Source organism: Delphinapterus leucas, chromosome 18, assembly GCF_059928025.1.
Source record: "Delphinapterus leucas isolate spDelLeu-1000000601 "Yukka" chromosome 18, BTC_Dleu_Yukka2, whole genome shotgun sequence".
NCBI lineage: Eukaryota > Metazoa > Chordata > Mammalia > Artiodactyla > Monodontidae > Delphinapterus > Delphinapterus leucas.
The window spans coordinates 5,548,208-5,564,913 of record NC_143146.1 but is presented as its reverse complement, the minus strand read 5'-3'; the positions used below and the strand labels follow the sequence as shown (position 1 = coordinate 5,564,913).

Here is a 16,706-nt window from a genome sequence, read left to right as displayed (position 1 = left end):
GAAGTGTTTACCAGAAGAACTGAAATAACCAGGGAATAGACTTCCCCATCTCATCGTGCTTCTAGCCTTGCATCTCAAGCCAATACTGAAATGGAAGGTTTAGTATATTTTAGAGTTGCCTAAGGAGCTAAGGATTCATTGTCATCCTCTTTATTCCGTGTGCACACAGGCAGGCATGCACACACGTACACATTGCAGGTGAATTCTGGCAAACAGAAGAGCTGAGTGAGGACTGAACAGGTAAAGCAAGAATTCCCCAGCTGCAGTTCATTCTTACAAGATTTCGTACAAGATTCGTACAAGATTTCCGGCTAAATTCTGCAGCTCTGAAAGGGTTAGAATGTCTGGAGAAGATTCCAGGAAACATGTAAACTCGAATCTTTTATTTGTTCTGTACCTCCAAATTTCCTGCCCCTTACAGGTCCCCTCCATCACTAAGCAGGACAGGGTTCCCTTCTTGCCTTGCAATCTTCCCATTACCACCTCACCAATTAAAAGTGAAAAATTGTGCTTCAACTGTGAAAAGGTTCCAGCTTCTAAAGCAGATAAGCTGGAACCAAAGGCCCTCTTTGTTCATTTTTCTTTTCTCTGGGAAAGCTACCTTTAAGGGTTGCAAGAATATAGCAAGCAATTATTCTAAAAGGATGTGCTTTGAGATTTTTAATTCATTTTAATCTTCCTTGTATTATGAAAGCTATACTTCTTTTTAAGGCTTTCAGACAGCCAGCTTAATTTTCATGTTGATTCTTTGGGGACAAAACAAAACTTAGTAGAAACTGAATGGAAGATGTCTCTTTTGTGGTGAAGAATCTGTGCTTGCATTTAATTATAATGCAGAGAAACGTTCCTTCCTAATTAAACATTTAAATGAAGATGAAGTATAAAGAGAAATTTTAAGAAGCGAGTGAGCACAACATAGTTCATCCATCCCGAGATGAAGGTTCTCATCAGTCCTTATTTTTTACTCTGCCCAAAGCAGATGTGATTGTCCAGAGTTTTAAAAGTGTATCTGCACATTTTAGAGGAAAAATTTTCAGTGCATACGACGATTACTAAATTAGCAATATTCTTCACTTGCACGGACTTATCAAGGAGGGGCCTCAAAGTGCTTTATTATCTAATTAAACCTCACAACATGCTACAATTTTATTAATATAGAAAGTGAGATACAGCAGAGTTGAGTGTCTGACTTTATTGTGTAAGATGGAAAAAGGTATGAGAATATAAAGGAGTTTGGAAATAGAATACACTTTAGCCACTGGGTCATCCAGACCTCTCAGGAACGCATATTTCTATTTATTAGAAAATTTGGGAAAACATAAAAGTCAACTTAAACAGGGATACTCAGCTTTCACATTGATAAAATAAAAAGTAACAGCCTATTGAGTCATTAGATTAGGTCCTTACTATGAGACCTTATTTTTTCCCTTTTCTTCTCTTACTCTTATTCCCAAATACACCTTTTTGAGCCAGAGAGGATGCTACCCTTCCTCTGGTTATCAGAGTGATTTTTGCTTTGCTCTAGGACAGGACATAAACATTAAATTTTATTTTTCTTCGGTACAGAGTTGTTCAGTATATGAAGCACTGTGAGGCTGTGCTCTCGCAAGATGCCAGCTCATGACAATCCTTTGATTGGCTAGAGAACTTAGCGCAGTGCCAGGCACACAGTAGGTGTTGGATAGATATTTACGAAAGAAAGGAAAAGCCCTACCCAGAAGCATTTAGGGCACGTGGAAGAGCGTGTGACATCCCAAACAGAAGATAGTTATTCGTTACACCTCATGCTAGAGTGGCTAAGCATTTGGGGGAAAATCCCCAGTAGAACAGTGATATGGAAATACACACTGCAGGAACGTGCCAAGAATCGATGCAAAACAGTCAAGTCCAGAACTGTATGTATGGATAAGACCTGAGTGTGTGTGTCAGTTAGCACTACTGTTTAATAAAATCTCAGTGGTCTAAAATAATAATCTGTTACTGTTCATGAATCCACAAGCCCACCGGGCAGTTCTTCTGAGCCGGCTGGCCTCTCCTGCTTGGTTGGGGCTTGGCTGGCTGTAAGCTGGTTCCAAGTAGCCTGGGCTGAGGAGCTTGGCTCTTCTCTGCGAGGTCCCTCAGCCTCTAACAGGCACATCCCAGGCTGCTGAGGCAGAGAAAGAGCAGAAGCACACATGACCCCATGACACTGGCACACCATCACTTGGGTTATACTCCTCTGGCCAAAGCAGCAAGGCAGGCCCAGAAGAAAGGTGGAGGAAGAGAGTTCAACTCTTTACGGGAGGTGAAGGACCTGGTACAGGGAAGCCATTAATTAGGGCCATCAGTGGAATCGCTTTCCCACATCAAGTGACTGTCTGATTGGCATTTCAAGTCAATGCAGAGAGACCTGTATGTACAGTGGGGAAAACAACTAAACATCTAGACCTAAATAAATAAAAACTATAGGGGAACAGAAAAAAGAATATTATCTTTATAAACTTGAGATGGAGAAGGTCTTCTTAAGATGATACAAATCTTAGGATTTTTACCAGAGAAGATAGAGTTGTTACATGGAAAGTTAAAACTTCCATAAAAGATATATGACAGCATAAAAAATGTTAAAAGATAAACTTCGAAATTGGCAAAAATATGTCCAAACTATAATCATAAAATATATTTAAAGAACTTTTAAAATCAGTTTTTTTAAAAAGACTACCAATGCTATAGAAAAAGTTTTAAAGGATATACAGAAGAAATATGTTGAAGAAGAAACGTAAATTGCCAATTAACACAAGAAAAAAGAAATGATAAATAAAACAATAATGAGACTCATTTCATTGCCAAAATTGCAATATTTCCAAGGGTTATAGGATAGTCACTCTCATGCACTATTGGTGGAAGTATAAAATGAAACAGACTTTTCATCTATAGACCATATACATGCAGGATTATTTAGTAATATAGTTATATTTAATAATGTAGTTACTCATTATGGAATCTTGTAATTAATTAATCTAATTACCCTTTTGTTTGTTTGCTTAACCATTACATTATCCCTGTATGCTACTTTGCAGATGGCAAAGTAAAAGTAAATTAAGTTTCTTCCAAAATGGCGATTGTAAGTTGTGCCTGTGAGTTATGTGCTTGCTCTTAGAGACTTTTATTGCCTCGTAAAAGGTATTTGAACTTTTTAGCCTATTTTGATCTGTAAAATAAAAAAAGTCTTGCCATCTTTCTCCTCCAAAAGTTAAAGGTCGGTTAATTTGTCCAAATTAATAAAATCTGATTATCATCTGGGCTTGGTGGTTGTTTACTAGTGGTGGATGGCCATGTATTGACCCAAAAGTGATGGGTAAAAATTAATACATCCTTCTAATAATGGCTATTGTTATTTATTTATTTATTTATTGAGAGTTATGTTTCGGACACAGCATCTGGTAATTAGCAATTACTCAATAACTTTTGATTGACGGATTGTTTTATGGATTGATTACCTCATTTAATTCTCACTAGTTAAGCTTTATAAACCCAGCCTTTTATGGGAGAGAACTGAAACTCAGAAGCTAAACAAGTTGCCTGAGGTTACTTACCTAGAAAATGGCACGGTTCACAGGAAGGCTCCCCTTCTCCACGGCTTGTGCCTGTAGCTGTGTTCAAACTGAATTCAAATGCTGACTCTGTGCCTTGCTTCTATGTACACCTTGTAACATAGATAGGAACTCAGAATGCTTTTCAAACAAAAATATAACTATTTTTAATAAAATTAAATGTAATAAAACTTCTGTGCTATCCTTTAAATCTTCAGTGATTAAGTTGCACTAACTAAAAATTGTCACTTCCCATCTGCCTCTACAAGGATTAGGTGACTGGCCACAGCAGTTGCTGACCTTCAGCACAGCCTGAAAGGAGTTCAGGGGTGGAGATCAAGAATGAGACACTCTGTGCTCTGGGAAAAACTGGCCGAACAGGCCTACAGATAGTCAGATATTTTCAGGAGAAGATTTTATGAGCCCAATTCTTGCATCTCCTCATATCTAGAAAAGCACTAAAATCCTTCATGGTGACATCTGCTCCTCGTGACTTGCAGAAACCTTCACGAGACAAGCAGAAACCTTCGGCAAAAAATATGTGCTTGATTGCATGTACTCCACCTTCATCAGAATCTCATTTATACTGACCTTCCCCCCTACCTCTTTGGAGCAGTTTCTCAGAGCCATCTGAAATGCTGTCTCCCAGGCTATAGTCCTCATTTTGCCCCAAATAAAACTTAACTCACAACTCTCACGTTGTGCATTTTTTTCAGTCGACAGTTGAAACTTTGTACAAAGCTATTATGAATTTAGGTAACTACGGAAGTCTTGGGGGTATTTTTCAAATTGTTAAATGAACGAAATTTGAGTATGAGAGTCAAGTAAACCTTTCCCTGGGCTTACCTGGAGCAACCTATTAAAATGAAAAAGCAGAAGTAAAATTATTTTCCCGTCATTCATGTATATTTAAATGATTACTTGAAATGGTATAAAACAACTTGATTCTTAAATGATATTACATCTGCTTCTGACATTTATCAAATTAGAAAACATATTTCTTGCATCGCTGAGAGTAAGCCGGAAGTCATTATAATTCTTGTTGCTTCTTTGCTGGTTTTCCAGTACATCTGGGGTTGGTTCTCCCCTGGTCTGCTTCCTCTTCGTTGAACGGGGTTCCCGCATGTTTTCCACCAAACTGGCGTCAGGAACTTTCAACAGTGAGAGAGATCTCCAGGTGCTAAACCTTTTCTGTGAGCAGAAATCATTCCAGGGCTTTCTCCTGTTAATATTTCAAGTAAATGAATAACACAGCTGCATGAGCCTTTCTGTTATTTTTTTTTCCCCTTCTTCTTCCTTCCTTCCTTCCTCTCTTCCCTTCTTTTTCTTTCTTTTTTTGCATTTGAGATGTCCCTGCTTACTCTGGAGACAAATTTGGAAGAAACACTGAGGATTTTTAATTTTTAAATCCACTGAGTAGTATTACGTTCATATAGTGATTTTTGAAATACCGGATTACACTTTGCTTCTTTGTTTGAGTGGAAATGTGAATACTCCGAAGGTTCGGTTCTGCTAGAGTCACAAATCATATAGTTATTTATTTTCCAAAGCTCAGTGTAGTAGGATATCAACGTAGTTTATAATCATCCAAACAGATATCCTTTTGGAGACTTCCCGGGTTAAGAGGACTGAAATGTTTTCATTCGGAGGAAGGGGTTCATTCATCCGTAAATCTGTTTCTAGGTAGTGAAAAATCTGAGCATTTGCGTAAATCACCGGCGAAGAAAAGTAAATGACAAAGGAGGATTTCATTAGCACAGACCTCTCAGACTACCTGAAGGGCTTGGAATGCCAGCGGATCTGGTTTCAAGTACCTTCTTACCTTTACAAGACAATTATCTTAGGCATTTCGGGAGAGAGAAAGAATCCTACCATGTTTCTTGGCAACACTCCTCACATATTAACTAGCTGGATCCTCAAAATAAAATGCAGCTGAACAGCTTCTCCTGACTATTTGTACATTAAGTATCTATCTGCAGAATCCTCCTGGGTTTCATCGTGCATGTGGGAATTAGGTTGCGTTGAGAACGTTTTCTGAATGACTCCTGGAAAACCAATGATTATAACAGGACAAGGCTAACCAGAAAGCTCTCTCTGTAGCAGGGCACATTTTGCAAATCACTAGCACACAGATTTCAATTTGCTCCCATCATGAAAAAGGAAAACTCCTGTGGATTGAAAAGGGAGGATGTCGGATCCATGATGGCAGCTCTGACTGATGAAGAACATTAGCCCCGGAAGGTTGAAAACGAGAGGCATTCGCTTTCCGTGCTGTGTATACAGGCACTAGGTGTTTAGCAAACACAGAATTCGCGAAGGGTAAGATCATGTAGCTGATTAGCAGGTTAGGATTTCACCCCTGGGCTCTGCCACTGGGCTGGCTCAGGTTTCAAGGGTTGGGGGTCTGCTTCAGCTGACCTGCTTGAGGAGATTAGTTCATTTTAGAAAGGACCCTGGAAATTCTCAGCCCGACTGCATGAGTGTCTGTGTGAGTGCGTGCACACAGGAGGATTCCAGTGCTGCACGTATGTTACTGTATTTACCTTCCGAGTCAGCCTCTCTCTTCTATCAAATTTCCAAGAATCACTCCCTCCCCATCACTTCCATGGCTCCGCCCAACGCCTGCAATAGTTTCCAAGCTCAATCACGGATTCGATTGCCTTCTCACTCCATCCACATGCCTTTCCCCTGCTTCACTTCAATCTCAACATCAGCACCCGGACATCTAGGAAAAAATAATAAGGCATTTCCATTCTGGTTGAAGCAGAGAAAGCAAACATGCACATTGTCCCCCCATTAGAAGAGAAGTTAAAAAATAAACTGAAATGCTCAAAAAGTCAGGTGTCATTAAGCCAGAGAATTACTCAGCTCTGGAATTCTCATTTAATCACACTGCTTCTGGAATCTCATAAACATTGGTCTTGTTTTTGTCACTGCGTGCGGTGACAAGGATTGGAAAGTTTTATAGTTTTAGATGGGACATGGTCCATTTATATGAGAAAATGTATTAAGGTACACACACCTGCATTTCACTTTCTCTTCTCTAAATCTCTCAAAGTGAAGTGACATTTGACACAAATATTGAGAATTATGACAGTATAGCAAGATTCAGTATTTATTTGACTCAGAATAATAACAACACGAATAGATGATATTTTAGGGGTCTAAATGCCAGATATTGTACTAAGCTTTTTACATATATTATCTCATTAAATTATTCAATCCACTCTGTGATACCGATTTGATTATTGTCCATGCTTCGCAGAAAAATATGAGTGCTACCTAAAAAGTTTGAACAATTTCCCCAAAGTCTCACAGTAAGTGGTGGAGCGGGTGAGCATCTGTTTGATGCACATCCATCGTTTGAAGTTACCATATTACCTAACAGCTGCAAAAGTAAGATAGTAGCAGAAGCAAGGATTGTGTACCTAGCAAGTTGTCCAGGCACCTGTGCTTCTTAAAGATTGGTGTGGGGTGGGCTTCCCTGGTGGCGCAGTGGTTGAGAGTCCGCCTGCCGATGCAGGGGACGCGGGTTCGTGCCCCGGTCCGGGAGGATCCCGCATGCCGCGGAGCGGCTGGGCCCGTGAGCCATGGCCGCTGAGCCTGCGCGTCCGGAGCCTGTGCTCCGCAACGGGAGAGGCCACAACAGTGAGAGGCCCGCGTACCGCAAAAAAAAAAAAAAATTGGTTTGGGGTGATTTGGGAAGAGGTGGTTTGATATTGGCGGGCAGGGGTATAGGAATGGTTAGAGGAGATCGTATTATTAACAAACACTATTGACGAGCTATGTCCCAGGTGGCACAATAAAGCCAGTGTGTTTCTTCTCTGATTCTCCCCCAAGTAATCCAAGGTCTAGCTGCGGAGAGAACGCTTACTGATGCACATACTGTGATGTTGTTATGCTATGACATTTGGACACACTGTGCCTGGCATTAGCTAAGTGACATCCTTGGACAAGGAGAAGGATGGGACAGACACTTCTCATCTCTTTCTTCAGCAGCCAGGCCACCATGTTTTATTCTCCTGAGACAGTGGCCTAAGTCAACCTGGGTAGGTCAGGTTGTCAGATTTCTTGGGTGTATCTTTTATTAGTCATACTTTCTATCTGCACCCTATGTTGACCTGCATCTACTGTCCTAACTTCTCTTTTAAGACACATAGTGCCAACTTAAAAGAAATGCACAACATGAGAGTTAAGTTTTATTTGGGGCAAAATGAGGACTATAGCCTGGGAGACAACATGTCAGATGGCTCTGAGAAACTGCTCCAAGGAGGTGGAGGGGTGGGAGGTCAGTATATATGTGATTTTGGTGAAGGGGGAGTACATGCGATCAAGCATATATTTTTCTGCTAGTCTCATGAAAGTTATTGCTAGTCATGAGGAGTAGACGTCACCATGAAGGATTTCAGTGCTTCTCTAGATACGAGGAGATACAAGAATTGGGCCCATAAAATCAGCTCCTGAAAATATCTAACTATCTGAAGGCCTGTTCTGCCAGTTTTTCCCAGAGCACAGAGGGCCTCCTTCCTGATCTCCACCCTGAACTCCTCTCCGGGGGTGTTGAAGGTGAGCAGCTATGGCAGCTCATGCTTTAATCCTTGCAGAGGTGGACGGCAAGTGCCCATGGCAAGCGCCAACTGCAGTTGACTGTAGTCTGAGCAATCTGGTCTAGCGAAACAAGCAAGACTTAAGAGTTACACAGATGTGAGATGGAATCCTGGCCCAACCCCTTAGTAGTTGTAGAGTTTCAAGCAAATTATTCTGATTTCTTTGAGTGTCTGATTCATCCACTAACAAGTGCGGATGGGGTTAAGCTATTTTAAGGACTGGTTTAGATAATACATGTAAATTGTAAACACTCAATTGGATAATATATGTAAATGGTCTTATCCAATGCCTGGCATATGTTCCATACTTGATAAATACTAGCCATTACCCCGCCCCCCCACCCCACCCCCCTCCCCCCACTTCATATCATTATTGCTGTTGCTTATTTTGCTTTGTTAGGAAAAATTGTCAAAGAGTTGGAAATGGACAGAGGGGTTACTGGGTATCCTTTCAGTTGAGTTCCGGTCGTTGTGCAGCACCGTTGGATGGAACTTTCTTTGCTCATGCAGATGCTCTGCATCTGCCCTGGGCGGTATGGTAGCCACTAGCCACCTGTGGCTATTGAGTACTTGAAATGTGGTTACTGCTTACATTTTGTGTCATTTTGATTAGTTTAATTTTACATAGCCACAGGTGTCTAGTGGCAATGGTACTGAACAGTGTGGGTCTAGCCAACTCTCTGGGGACTGATTTTATAGACGTTTAACCTTTAATTGCCTTTCTGTTGACTAGGCTGTTTTATAACTCTTTAGGGGTAGAAGTTAAGTTATAGAAAACTGGTATGAATGCAAGTGATCCTTGTCTACAGCAAAGCAAGTAAATTTGGTTCAGTCTATACAACTGACTTCTTCTTTACAGAAAAGATGATCCAAAACATTGCATTTAATTTCCCTGTTGGATATTTATCAGTTCTGCGTCAATTTGTAAATTCATTTCAGCAGTCCTGATTGCCTACACCTATGTCTAATCTTTAAATTCTTTTTTGAACTGATTTTAATGTCTTCCTCATTCCCTCTTTTATTAATGAGTTAAATAAAATTTTTACGTGTGTTCATTTTATTTTTGCATGAAAGTGATGATTTTACCTTGAAAAATCAAGTGTGCTCACCTATTTATTTCCCAATAATCCTTTCATTTCAGAGCAGTTAAGTGGGGAAATGTGAAATTTTTTCAGTGTAACCTGTATTTGTGGTAGCTTATATTATTGTATCTATTTTTCACTTGGGGGTAGAGAGCGTAGGAAATAATTTAATGTAGTTATTTCAGAGATAGTATTGGGAAATGAAAAAAAAAAGGAATCAATTCTAAACTTAGTGCATGAGTTAGCCACTTGTACGCCCTCTAGAAACCTGCCTTCATGGATTGGAGATTGCAGGGCTTAACTACAATGTCACTGCTCATTTTGTTGGCTTATATTTCATGGCCACAAGAATGGAACAGCTTGTGTCTTGAGTTTGTTCATCATATCAGCTGAAACTTGAGAGTATTATTAGATAGTGTGGCGTGGCACTTGGAAACACAGGAAGTATTGGTCCACTTTGCAAGGAGGAGATAGAAGGCTTATCGCAAGGCTCAGTTTATTCTTCTCCGGCCTTCTGTTTCTAGGTAAGTTGTACAAATAAATAGACAGTTGCACTTCACTAAGAAAATGACTTGAGAATTAGAAACAGAAGCATTCCGCAAATCAAGAAAACACTTGAGTCGAATTATGTCAGGAGAGTTCTGCAAGTGGAGTGAAAGTTTGAGAAATGACAAAGGCTTTTAAAATAACTGACATAGCACATACACAACCCAAGTTTTATATATCAGACAAGGTATAATGAGCCATAACCCTTATCTGCCTCTGCCTGGAAATGTTTTGTGGACGACAAATAGTAACCTGCAGGCTCTCAAATAGTGTTTAAGGTGGAGATAGTACTGGCTTTATGTTCGCTGGTACTGATGCTCCTTAAAAGTGCCCCCCAAAGCTTGTGAATAGAAATAGGTGAATTCAAGGTTGGTTAAAATCAGCTATAAAACACAGCCATGTGAACGTTACACTAGACTTTTCCACCACCTGCTGCTGTGACAAATGGAACGCCCAGCTGTAGTCAAGATGGTTAAAGCAGAGATTCTTGTGTATGCAGAAAAGAAGGAGGCAAGAAAAAAATAAGAGGCATGCTGACAGAATAGAATATCACCTAATTATGACATCGCTATAATAACCTTATGGGAAAGGGAAAGGCATTCACAAAAGAATGTTGAGTGAAAAAATAGTAGACAATTTTATTGAGATTTTACAGATCCAGTGACCACTAAAGATGCAAAATGGATATATTTCTATGGTTTAAGAATTGGAACCATAAAAGTCTTATTTTTCTAAGTTAAAATTTTTTCTTTTATCATCCTTTAAACTTGATTTCACAATACATTATTTATGTTTGAAAACAAAGTGAAAAACGTGAAGAAAAGAAGAAGGGAGGAGGGAAAAGATGAAAAGGAGACACAAAGAATAAGGGAGACAAAAGTGAAAAGAAGAAAGCTTAAATTAGAAACAAAAGGCAGGGCATCCATCAGGAAGGAGGCCCCGGAGTCACAGAGCTGCCGCTGCTTTCTTTGAAGGCTGGGGCAGCCACGTCGTAGTGTGTGTGACCAGGGAGGGTCGCGTCCTGTTTCCCTCCCCGCTCACTTAAAACGCCCGCCTCCCGTACCTCGAGGGTCTGGCAGAGCTTCTGGGTTTTGTTTTGCCCCCTCCCAGCGTCAGTAACACAAAACTCTTTAGCCCCGTGCAGGCAAAGGGAATTAGCGTTCCTTTGGTAACCTTTGTCTTAGTAAATTAAATTGTCTGAGCAGACGCCTGGAGCACTACGCCCTGCGGGCACGCTGCTCTCAGGCCATGTCATCAAAGGCGATGCAGAAACAGGGAGGCCCTGCTGCAAGAGCTTAGATTCTTTTATACGGAAGACGTTTCCGTAAAACTGTGACTCTCTATCTGCAGTTGGGTAGCAAAGATCTCCCTTGTGAAGTTTCCAAACACACACACACACACACACACACACACACGAAGTGTTAGACAAACTTAAGTCCAAAGAGAGATACTCATTGCATTTTTCATCTAAGAGGAGGCAGCCAGAGATGAACAGGTAGCTGCGGAGAGCTGGTGATGGACCTACGCAGGCAGATCTAAACATGCACAGGCGGTGATCTCCTGGCTCCCTCCAGAAGCACTTCAAATGATTTCTGTGATAGTTTATAATGTAGTATTTTCTGTTCTTAAATACAACTCTCGTATAACCAATTTGGATTACATCTTGGCAGAGCTAAATCTTCAGGGTTTTTTTTGTTTTTTTGCTGTACGCGGGCCTCTCACTGCTGTGGCCTCTCCCGCTGCGGAGCACAGGCTCCGGACGCGCAGGCTCCGTGGCGGTGGCTCACGGGCCCAGACGCTCAGCGGCATGTGGGATCCTCCCGGACCGGGGCACAAACCCGCGTCCCCTGCATCGGCAGGCGGATTCTCAACCACTGCGCCACCAGGGAAGCCCTCTTCAGTTTTTTTATGCTTCTTTAGGGCAGTGGTCAAAACACGAATCTACATAACCCTTGTGATTTGCATGAAAGTGTTTATGCAGGTTGTAGATGCTCAGATGGGAAACCACGACATGGAATGATGCCTTTGGGGTTAGAAAAGTGCAGCTCTAAGCTCTGCCCCTCACCAGTTTATGACCTTGGTGAACGACTTCCTCTCCCTAACACTCAGTTTCTTCACTTGTAAATGGGAGGGGATGGAGGGGGTGAGGGACACTCCGACGTCACTCTCTTCCCTTCCTCCAAGCTGCCTGTGCGCCCCATTGGCAGAACCCAACTGGAAACAAGGAATCCACTGAAATAATGCACACAAATCAGCCTCCAGATGGGACAAAGGGAAGATCTCCAGGGACAGGTCATGTAAAGTCTCAAACAGGATGTCAAGGAGTTGGGATCTTAGCCTACAGGTGATTGGAAGGCATTTAAAGTTTTAGAGAGATTGCTCATCACTACTGTATGGGGATACAGTGGGCACTTCCAACTACTCTGCTTCCCCCCCCCCCGCCTTTATTTAAGCCAAAACAACAAAAACCAAAAAGAGTTCACCCATTTCTCCCACCCTCCAGCCCCCGCCTATGGCAACTGCCTCATTTCATGACCACACAACCAGCTCCCCTCATTGGATTCAGTGGACTGTGGTTTTGAAGAAGATGGAATTAAGTAGGGCAAAGTTGGAGGCAAAGGTGCAGTGAGAAGGCTAATGCGGTGATTAACAGGATGAGAGCCTGAACAAGGGTAGTGTTGATGGGGATGTAAAGGAGAGGATGAATTTGACGAATATTTTGGAGGTAAGATATGGAGATTGAGGGGGAGAAGTCAAGGATGAACCTAGGTTTATTGCTGGAGTAGACAAATGTATCACAAATGAGATAGGGAATGCAGGCTTAGAAGGTGAGGGAGGAAGATAGTCAATTTTATCAATTTAAATTTGTAAAACATGATTATAAGAGTCATACAAATTTCAGGTCATCTTGATCTTAATCAACATCAAGACTCATAATTGTTCTACTTCGAGACCATTCATGATCTTGTCTTTATCTTCCCCACTAGGATGGCATCTAAAATTATAGCCTTTGAAAAATATTGCAGGTATCATAATTTTTTTTGTCTCATGCCTTTTTTCCCTAATCAACCCATATTCCATATTTTTATGGTTGGAGGGTAGTTCACATTTGATTGCAAAGGTTTGACTATAGATAATTTTAACTGAAGCACAAAATAATATTTATTTAATTTATTATAAATATTATCCAGATAAAGTTAGAAAATTAATAGTCTAGCACGCCTGGATTTTTCTTTCTGGAACTGTTATTATGAGTGGCCTTAGGCAAGCTACTTCTTACTCAGTTTCAATAATACATAGCTACTTGCAGTGTTTCACAAAACACTCCCCTACTGGCAAAATACTTTGCAAAATTGAGGTCATAGGTATTAATTATTTCATGTCCTAAACAAGGATGCTACAGACATTTTGTTTCTAGGACAGGATGGTAGTTTGCTGCAATGCTTTGTTCTCCCGTGTAATTATAGATCACCTAAAAAATATATTTAAAATATGACTTTATGTTTAAATCTTCTAAGTAATATGTTCAAAAGATAATTTCATTATAGAAACGTGCTTTCTTTATTATCTTTATTATTCTCTTGTATAAATACTGGATTGTGAGTACCTTAAATTCTTATGTAAATGTGAGTATTCAACATTTATGCTTGCTTTGCTCTACTTGTTACTGGTGATTTTGTCATTTAATATACTAAGATTTTATTTGCAAGGCATACCGTCTAGAAGGTGTTTGTCTGGGTATTTATTTATTTATTTTGAGCACTATGTTGGTAATTGCAATAGCTTCCACATTAGCTGTATCTATTAAAATAACCCTGTACTTTCAGTTAAGCTAACTCACCAGTCATGGAGAGTTTACAATATTTATTGGCTGATTCATCTAATGTGACCTAAATTTTAAAAAAAATCTTTACTAATTAGTACTATTTGTGCAGAATCAATTTCTTAACAGAGTGATGTTTTTAATGTATAAAGGTAAATGCTTAAAACAAAAAGTACCTCGATAGATGCAAGGACCTTCTTGCTCTACATTCAACCTTTACGGTCAGGACTTCGGGACTGGTGATTGTTTAGCTTTTGCAAGCACTGTCTGCCTTCTCCTGGGACCTCTTCTTGATACTGGCGCTGTGTTGGTTGTACACTGGGACTTGGAAAAATGCTCTGGAAGGCTCCCTTACTTCTGGAGAGAAATCCTTTAATTGGATGTTTACCCCATTACCCCAAATAGAACTTAACATTGTCTTGCTAGTTTTAGGGGTCTTAAGCCCTTCCTAGGGCCTGGCGAAATCCTTCTAAAAGCTCTTGCTTCCTGCCCTGTCTTATCTTGTCACTCAGTAACTCAGTGGGGAGCAACATGGAGTCACACCAGGCTCCTCCAAAGCGGACTTTTCCCCTAATCAGCAAGCTTTTACATAGCTGCTCTGCTAATATGCCACCCTTCAATTTTTCTGCGGGTAGTTCGAGTTTTATGCAGGTAGTTGAAGAGTTAGACTTTTGCCAAAGAGCTTTAGAGAATGGCCGTCAGAAAGGAAACAGAAAGAAAAAGGCTATAGCATTTTTTTACCTGATTGCATTTTTTCAGTTGAAAATGCATTTACAATGTTGTGTTAGTTTCGGGTGTACAGCAAAGTGATTCAGTTATGTATATATTCAGTTATATATATACATGTTTATATATATATATGTATATTCTTTTTCAGATTCTTATAAGTTATTACAAAATATTGAGTATAGTTCCCAGTGCTGGCTATAGCATTTTGAATTGTTCCTGTACTATCCAGATATGTTTCTGGCAAACTGTGTAGTACATAAAAGTAGTACAATGTTCTACATAAGAAAGTATAGAAGATAATACTTTATCGCCATGATTTAGAGTACAGCCTAGTCATTGGAGGCATATGTATGCCTGGCCAGTTTATTTGCCTGACAAAATACAGCTATTTTCTTCTCACAGGGCTGTAGTTTGTGATTATTGATGAGGTGGAACATAAGGAATTCTAGCTTCCAGACCCTCTTATCTGTTGTGCGGGGGAATGATCTACAAAGATATAATTAAGTCTACTTTTAAAGAACTCTCAAAAAAAAAAAAAAAACCAACGAACTCCTACTGAATGGGCGACAAGCTTGTCTTTAGGGTTTGGCAGGAAGCAGAGTTAGGAAATAGCCCTCTTGAAGTCTTGTCTTCGTGGACATGGATCCACTTAACTGCATTTTCACTAATAGCTAATTTAAAAGGGGTCTCAGTAAATTGATTATGATTTCGGTTATGGACTGAATGTGTTCCCCCCCTCCCCCCACCATTCATATTCTGAAGCCTTGATTCCCAGTGTGCTGGTATTTGGAGGTGGGGATTTGGGGAAATTAGGTTTAGATAAAGTCATGAGGGTGAAGCCTCAATTAGGGTGAAGCCTCAATTGTAAGGACACTCAGTTAGTGTCCTTATAAGAAGAGGAAGAGACACCGGAGCTCTCTCTCTCCATCTCGTGGGCACACAGAAAGAAGACAGCAAACTGCAGACAGGAAGTGGGCCCTCCCCAAGAACCATGTCTGCCAGCACCTTGATTTTGGACTTCCAGGCTCCAGAACTATGAGAAATAAATGTCTGTTGTGTAAGTCCCCCCAGACTTACAGCAGGCTGAGTTGACTAAGACAAGTTCTCTGTCTTATCTACTTGAAAAGAGACTTAAGAAATCCAGAACTGTGATTATGTTGAGTTGGATCTGTCCTCCATTTCCTTCTTCTGTTGTGATATAGTTTATTCCTACACTGAATCAGCGTCAAGCAACTGCAGTAACTGAAATCAAACATGCATCTTTTTATGAAAAGTTTGGACAGTCTGAGGACCAATGAGACAATATACCATCGCAGCTCAGTTGATGTCCTTGGCAATGACTTCATCATCATTTGGCTTTGAAGGAAGTGAGAAAGTGGAAAAGAAGGTGAAATCTGATATGCACATCTTCTGAATTACTCAGGACGATTGATCTTTGCAGAAATACCCTGCATCTCCTTGCGTTTTGATTTTATTGTTACATAGCTAATCTCAGAAGGGAATGGAAGGTCTAAAGGAGCAAAGGGTCTTTGAATAAGGAGAGCCATGATGGGCCATCCAGATACTGTGGGTCTCTCTACTTTCCTTGCCCAAAGGAAAGTGACCTTGGGCTGATGCCTCTGGAATCCTTTCCTCCCCAGCCCTCACACCAGGAGTCCCAGAAAGACAAAGCTAATTGGTCCAAGTTTCCACATCCTCCCGGCCCTTCCCTCCACCTCCCTCTGGGCTCTCTGTCCTCACCCCACCAGCTCCAAATAAGAACAAGCCAGTCTGTAGACCTTCCATTCAAGAGATGCCAAAGTTCCTTATCAAAGCTTAGTCTGCACTTTTTTTCAAGCACTGCAATTCTAAGCCTGACTTTCTTCGCAACACTCTTAGAAGAATCAGAGAACTGTGGGAGAACAATTTGGATCTGAGAGAACAGTCCTTGAACCTACCTCTAGTTTAAGGCATTCTGGGGACCAAGTTGCTCCTTTCGGTGGAGGAATGGGGGAAAAGGGTTGATTGCTCTCTTCTGTTTACAGGGTCGCCACTTTACTGCCTTAAAGGCCAATCAAAAACCAGAGTAGGCTTCCAGTCACGCTGCTTTAATTTCAGGCTGTTTTTAATTTTAGCAGAATGAAACTTCCCTATTTGGTAATTTCCTTTCTTGCTCAAGGTTTGTACTTTTACAAGGTTTCCCCTTCTTATCAGCTTGGCCACTGTTGCAGCTATTGTAACTCAAATGTTGACAAAGCGTTAAAAAAAAAAAAAAAAAGAAAACAAACCTCCCTCCCCCAAACTCCTCCAAAATAAAACCACAAAAAACAAATAAAAAAGATATTTTTTGGCATGTTGCCTTCAAAGGGTG

General features: G+C 40.6%; 2 long non-coding RNA genes across 2 annotated transcripts in view; one reads left to right on the top strand and one right to left on the bottom strand.

The window, feature by feature from the left end:
* LOC111176399 (uncharacterized) overlaps positions 1-16,706 on the top strand; it is a 240,884-nt gene that overhangs the window by 97,415 nt on the left and 126,763 nt on the right. The gene's annotated exons all lie outside the window — the stretch shown is intronic.
* On the bottom strand, positions 1,178-16,650 carry LOC111176398 (uncharacterized). The gene is made up of 4 exons (XR_002645009.3): positions 16,294-16,650; positions 6,113-6,294; positions 3,573-3,682; positions 1,178-2,146 (listed from the first exon to the last, which is right to left on the bottom strand). It is a non-coding gene; the product is annotated as an uncharacterized LOC111176398 (long non-coding RNA).